The 7,038-nt window shown below is 31.7% G+C and overlaps 1 long non-coding RNA gene across 1 annotated transcript in view; it reads right to left on the reverse strand.

The window, feature by feature from the left end:
* Window positions 1-1,320: 1,320 nt before the first annotated feature.
* The window catches only part of LOC106690999 (uncharacterized), a 12,527-nt gene continuing 6,809 nt past the window's right edge, over window positions 1,321-7,038 (reverse strand). Inside the window, exons 3-5 of the long non-coding RNA XR_010844615.1 lie at window positions 6,896-6,970; window positions 4,590-4,678; window positions 1,321-1,506 (exon numbers count right to left, since the gene is read on the reverse strand). This is a non-coding gene — a long non-coding RNA (uncharacterized lncRNA). The remainder of the gene's footprint in view (window positions 1,507-4,589; window positions 4,679-6,895; window positions 6,971-7,038) is intronic.

Consider the following 7,038-nt stretch of genomic DNA (forward strand, 5'->3'; position numbering starts at 1 on the left):
AATATTCAATCAACTTTTCCTAAGAGAACTACATATTATAGATAATATTATTTTTAATATATTTCATAAATATCACGTTGCTTGGGGATACACCCTTATACACGTCGTTTGTATTATTACAAATTACATATCAGCAATGTTTTATATTTTAGTAAAAAATAAACTGAAAGAAAAAAATCCAAAACAGCTTGAAAATAAAATAAAGTACAAAGCTTTATTAATTATTTTGACATCAATATATGTTAAATTTTCTTATGTTTATATCTGATGGTTTTTCTTTTTGTATAATTTCCTGCTTTGGATATAATGAGGTAAATATGAAAGAAATAAGTTCTTGCTTCTTTTGTACTAGCTTGCTGATTCCGGGTGGTCCAGGTCTTACCAATGTAAAGTGCTTCGGACCATCTTCCACCCTTAGATGAACACCCTGTAGAGGGTTTATCTTCTTCCATCAGATGGAGGAAGTACGTCCCGACGTGAACGAAGATCCCGATTTTTCACTATGACTTTGCACAGTGTCCTCCTATGGCTTTGCAATCATCTCTCACGTGTGCCGCGGTTTCCACAGGAGTGGCATTGGAGTTTGATGTTCTTTCCGTAGCCCTGCCGCTTTCTCTGGAACTACTGCGTCCTTTAAGGATCTGTGAGACCCAGTAATCAGGAAAGACCTATTTAAACTTCAATCTTGATTAGTTGATGGGAAAGAACTTACTTATCACCCTTCTGGCTCGCCACACACTACTCATTCTACTCCTCTCGCAACAACTTCTTAGTTGTTCTAAGTTAGTTCGGAGTCGAATTTATCTCTATATCTTTTTCTGTCTGGTCGTTGCCTTGGAACGGATATTAAATATACGGACTTACGTTGGACTGAGGAAAAAGTGGATTCTTAAAATGATGGATGTTGCGAATACATATTTTTGAGTTAGCGAAATGAACCTCACATTAGTAAGATTTTCAGTTCTTGGAATAAAAGGCTGGGCTGATGCTATTGCCTATATTTCAGCGGTATATAGTGAACATAAATCATAGGCCATAGATGCATGGGTTAATCGCGAGTTACGAATGACGGGCCGTTCTTAGTTGATGGTGTATATCAAAAAATGTTCCAGAATAATTTCTTGTGGACTCGACAAATATAATGTACACTCAAAAGATGTGGAATTATTTTTATAAATATTGAAGCTTTTATCTTAGGTGTTTTAACAAGATGAATTTTGAGTATATTAGCAGGCCAAAAGCCTAGTTCATTTTCCCTTTCACCATCCTACAAAAACCTATATCTTTTTCAGAAAATAAGGTGTTTTAATGAACAAAAAACACATTACATTTATATATTTTGATGTAAATATTTGCTCAGTTATTATAATTATTTTATTTTTTTTTTCACATTTGCTTATTAATTTTAATTCCTTCACCTCCTCAGATTACATTATTAGCTCATCCACTGCCCAGTTCTTTCTAGCATGAAGAAGTTAGTGAGCAGATGGTTCCCCTTCCTGTTTGCTGAAAATATCCATTAAAATTTCAATAAATAATTATTATGTACTTTGAACTATTGAAGCATATAAATAAATTAACCTCTACCTTTTACAAACCTCCATTCCATAACCTGAGGGTAGGTTACTGAGACAGTGTTCAGCACGTGTTAAGGACAAGCTGTTTCCTGACCAACAGTTGTACAAGGTGGTGATAGATCACATGGCCAGGTTCACATTCAACCGGCATATTTTTTCGTTGGTGTAATTAAAAAATGTTCCGGAACATTTGCTATAAAACGAGACAACCTATCTTTATACTAAAATGAATTTTTTTTAAAATTATTTATTTAATGTAATTTACAACTGTACAAAATAATACAATAGGCAAATATGTAGTATGTTTCAGGTACACTTGGGAAGGAACCACCCATTGGTGGTACTTCAAGCATTAATTTAAATTAGAAGGTCCCGTGGCCATCTTCTTTTCAGACGTCTCGGAGGATTATCAGGGATTGTTAAGGAGTTTGGAATGAAAAGACGTATATCTGTTTTGGGTCAAATCTGCAACGAATGGCATGTTAAGGTCTTTGTGAATGAGTTTATTTGTGACGTAATAAGGAGCATCAAGGATTTTACGTAGGATTTTGGATGGTAACGATTGGATGCGGGAAGAATTTGATGGTTTGGTGGAGACCCAGAGTTCAATTCCATATCTCCAAATTGGTTTGATTATCGGAGTGTTTGGGGTGTTACTAATTTTTTGTAGTGAATGGGAAGTTTAGAGCGTTTGTCAAGTAAATGTTGTAGCAATCGGAATCTACGAGCAGTTTCTTGTCGTTTCAGTCTTGTGTGTGGATTCCAAGTAAGTCTCTTGTCAAGACGGAGTCCTAAGTATCGAATCTGTTCAACAGGCATTAGTGGTGTATTTAGAAAGGATACTGTAGGACAGGAGGATAGAGGTTTACGACGGAGAGTAAAGGTGATCTGGTGGGATTTATACTAAAATGATGTAATATTATTTTTATGAATATGGGAAAGGTGCAGCATTGTCTCAGGCACTTTGTCTTAGGGTCAAAGGTCGACTCAAGAGGGAAACAGTATTGTTATCTTCGCTTTTACCATCCCAAAAAACATAAGGAACAGCAAAAATCATTTAATAAAATAGTTGCTGGTTTGGATGTAGAGCTGTCGTTTTTAACGACTTATTTATTTATCTTTGGGGGTAGCCATACAGATAGAGTCGGCGACAGCTCGACATAATAGTAAACTATTCACGAAATTTCAAAAAATAAATAAAATAAGTAGTCTTGAGTTATAAATAAAAATTAAAATATATATTTTTTATTGATTACTAGATAACTTATTTTATATATATTTTTATAACTCGTTAGAGACAAATAAATAAAATAGTTGGAAAGAACATAAATAAAAATTATAATATTTGTGATTATTATTCTGGAGAATACCACTTAAATAAAAATGAATATTTCTAAGTATAAAAAAATCAATAGAGGCTAATAAATCATTAATCTGGGTTACATTATACAGGGTGATATATTATAGATGATGATGTCGGTAGTCTCTGTAAATCGGGTAGCTACTAAAATATGAATTACCATTTCTTTGATATAAAATACAATTAATACTTAAAGTATAGTCCATTATTATCTACCGTTTTTAGCCATCTGCTAGCCAATTGCTCGATCCCACGCTGATACCATTCTTTGGGATGGCTGTCAAAGAACTCTTGGACCGCAGTTTCAACTTCCGCAAAATTATCTAATTTTTTCCTTTGAAGGAAATGGGCTATGGATCGAAACAAGTAGTAATCCAATGGTGCGAGGTCTGGAGTAGTAAGAGGCAGGAGTTTTAACCCATTACGTTCTTTAGGGATCACGTTCGTGAGGGATCAGTCTACTGCAACTGCCCTATGGAGAGTAGATGACGATTAACAGTATCTTTCGATATACTACACTCCCTGGCAAATTTGCGAGTACTTGTGCACGGATTTGACTCAACCGCTTCCTGCAGAATGTCATCAATATCCTTTAATGGTTACCCTTTCCAACGTCGTATATCTACTACTAAATTTTACAAACAACACCGCGCAGGGCGCTGGTCAAGGACACCTTCTCCTTCATAATTAGTAATATCACGAGTTTCTTCGTGTTTTTTTCTTTTTTGGGCCATTAAAAAATTTGGCTGTGATTTTTTTTTTCCCAGTAATTCCTTAAAATTACTAGAATTTCGTAGGACAATGTCTGTTTCTTTTTTGAAATCTTGAATTTGATAAAACGGTCATTTTTTTTTTTACTCACTTCATTAGCAATGCAATAACGTCAGAGGCAGGCATGATTTGAATGCCTTCTAAACCCTGGAAAGATCCCTGAACAATCGTATCATTTTGGAGCTTACTTCAAATTAGAACAACTTGAACTAGAGCTTATTTTATTTAGTGTCGAATGCCAGTCCAAAATCTAGGAAATCCATAGATAAGATAACCTCATATATAACCAACAATAACCTCATAGGTTATATTTCTTTGATATAGATTTATAATTTTGTTGTTTATAATGTATATATTATAAGCGCAACTTTTATTTTTTCTGAACACTGTTTGTATTTCCCGTATTAGTGTTCCCTTGTAATTAAACGATTTAATTGTATCTGTGTAAAAATTTTCGTAATAAAATTAATTAACGAAATAAGACGGTAATTTTCCGGATTAGAATAATCACTCTCTTTGTGAATGAGAATATCTATTAGCTATGATCACTGGTTCGGTATATTTTCAAAATTTAAGAATTCTTTATACAAGAACTGAAGATAAAGTTTCTAATTCGGAGACAATTTAAATTAGTTCGAATATTTTAAGGATATAATTTAACAATAGCTATCAAAACAAAGGACTTGATTATTAAATATAGTAAAATATAATTCATATTGGTTTAATTAGAATTTTAAATGTAAAAGCACGGCGAGTTTGTTATTTTCGGACTGATTAATGATTTTAAATACTCTTTATCCTGTATTTACAAAGAACAAATATATTGCATTTTATATAATTTATATACATTTGCTTTCTTATTATTTTTTAAAATTATTTACCTTTATTTTGATTGATTATTAACTTATCCACTGCTGACTTGACCGCTACATAATGAGCCTAGTGTACCGGGGCAGATACCTATGGGTCGCTGAAATATGAAAAAATATCCATTATAATTAAGTTGACAAAATTCAATTTGAGCTAGTAACACATTCAAATAAATGAATGAATCCAAGTTAAAAGTCCTGTACTTTACCTATTTAGCTATTCCACTCCTCTTTAAACGTTTAAATGAAATAAAGCGAATTACAAAATTAATTGAATTTTACTTTCATTCTTCAACAAACTGGTTGTCAACCAAGAGATAACTCGTATCTTGACATGCTGGCGTAAACGAGTAATCTCGTAGTTAAAATACATGATTTGTAGTTGGCGTCCGAGAAAAGAACGCAAGCAATGAGGCTATAGTAATGTGATGAATGAAGGAAATGGGTTATACATATAATCCATCAAAAGTCCTTTTAAATTTATTAGATAATTATCGAAACTAACACACGAATTTCTATCTTCACCACAAATTAAACTTACCAGTGATCATAAAAGACACGCGGATCCCTCCCATGAGAATTTTTAGAAAAATAACTCATTAAACTATTAAGCTAATTACACTGAGAATTATCAGTAATAATGGACTTTGGTTCACCAAAAAAGTAGTATTGAGAGAAATATTTTTTTTAAATGGTTCATAGAGACCACGTTTTAACGATCAAAAACCAAATTTTACTACTGAAACTGAAAAATTTCTCAAACTTTACCATTTTTGTAATCTACGAATATAATTGAATACCCTCTGAGATATTGACCAATTCGTTTGTAAATATCTTAGCTTCGCTAGGCGATCGTAGAGGCCAAAGCAAAGCAAATAAGTAAAAATTAATAATCTCCTTAAGTACTCCTTACAATTCTAACTCCTTACTTAGGAGTTACAATATCAATCAACGAACTTTCAATGAATCTTTTTGGGGATTTGTTGATAATTATTTTTTAAGCTTACAAGATCTAAGGTAAGTCTAAATTTACAGTGTAGTAAACTCCCTAGTAAACTCCCTTTAAAAACAAGTAGTCTTTTAACCACTCTAAATGGGCTTTTAAGCTGCTGATTGTCTAAATGGATTTTTGTTGATTTTCAGCAACATCCTCGAATATTGCTTACAGGACTTACAGGACACCCCGGGTAGTTTTCAAAACCATTATTTCGAATAATAATGATATCTTTAGGAACCTAGAAAAAAGAAAAAAAATCTTTATCTCTCTCTACCTTTACTATTCACTCCTCACACAGAGGTCATCCAATCTATTAGAAATATTTTTTTCCCCCCATAATTTATACTCAATTCATTAAATAGTCAGAATATAGAATAGGAATTTCTATTCGAAAATATAAAAATGCCAATTTTTAACCAGTCCATGCCAATCAGTTGTTTATCTTCGAAAATTAACCATCAACATTTTAAATAAAATTTTCAAGGTGGTTTATAAGCTCAAAATGATATCACTAATAAATTCATCCCTCATTCATATCATTTTAAGGAACAAAAACTATTTAAGATATATATTTAAATACCTGTCAATATTTTTATGAAGATTACTTAAGATATTTTAAAATTGTTTCAATATATTTTTGAAAAAAATATTAGGTCATCAATTTATTTAATAATTAAACTTGGGTTATTATTCGTTTCATTTATTCTCCATAAAGTAATTTTTTTTTATTTGTATTGGATTCAGAATAAGGGAATTCCATAATATATAAGATAACTTACTGGGTCAAAGTGAACCTAAGGCAAGCTTCTCTTTCAGCTGGTAAGTTATCGGCATTTCTTCTGCTACTATATTTCTTAGTATATATATTAACGAGTGTCCGTATATTTTTAATAGGTTTCAGATTGTTCCCATTATTCATGTATAATTTTGAAAAAAAAACTTTTAAAGTTATTGTTATTATTAAAGAAATAAGAAGGTAACATTAACATCACATATATTGTTTCAACAATTTTATCCCGAACTGCAAATGTATGTTTGATTTTTAACTCACTAATTACTATAATTCAAATTATCTATAAAAACATTAGACAATAAAATCGGATTATTTTATAAGCTCGATTTAATAGTAACTTTAATTTGTAATAAGTTTTAGGATAAGGACTTAAGGTTTAGGTTTAACTAGATCAGCGATATCTAACCTTTTTTGAGACGTGGGTCAAATTTTCATGTCCTATTCTCCTACTTTTAACTAATCGTGATTCTATTATAGTATATAGAAATTTTGAGAAAATACCGAAACATCATTATAGGATACACTTACCAGACTTTTTTCTTTTATTTCACGCTTTTTTCTTCCGCATAGGGCTCCTACACAGGGGGAAACAATGCGTCCTGCCTGAAGCAAATTATTGATGGTTAAATTTAATATATTTTATCTTATTTAAAAAAAATGTAAGATACATT

Source organism: Halyomorpha halys, unplaced genomic scaffold, assembly GCF_000696795.3.
Source record: "Halyomorpha halys isolate HHAL.00 unplaced genomic scaffold, Hhal_1.1 Scaffold2027.1, whole genome shotgun sequence".
Classification (NCBI taxonomy): Eukaryota; Metazoa; Arthropoda; class Insecta; order Hemiptera; family Pentatomidae; genus Halyomorpha; species Halyomorpha halys.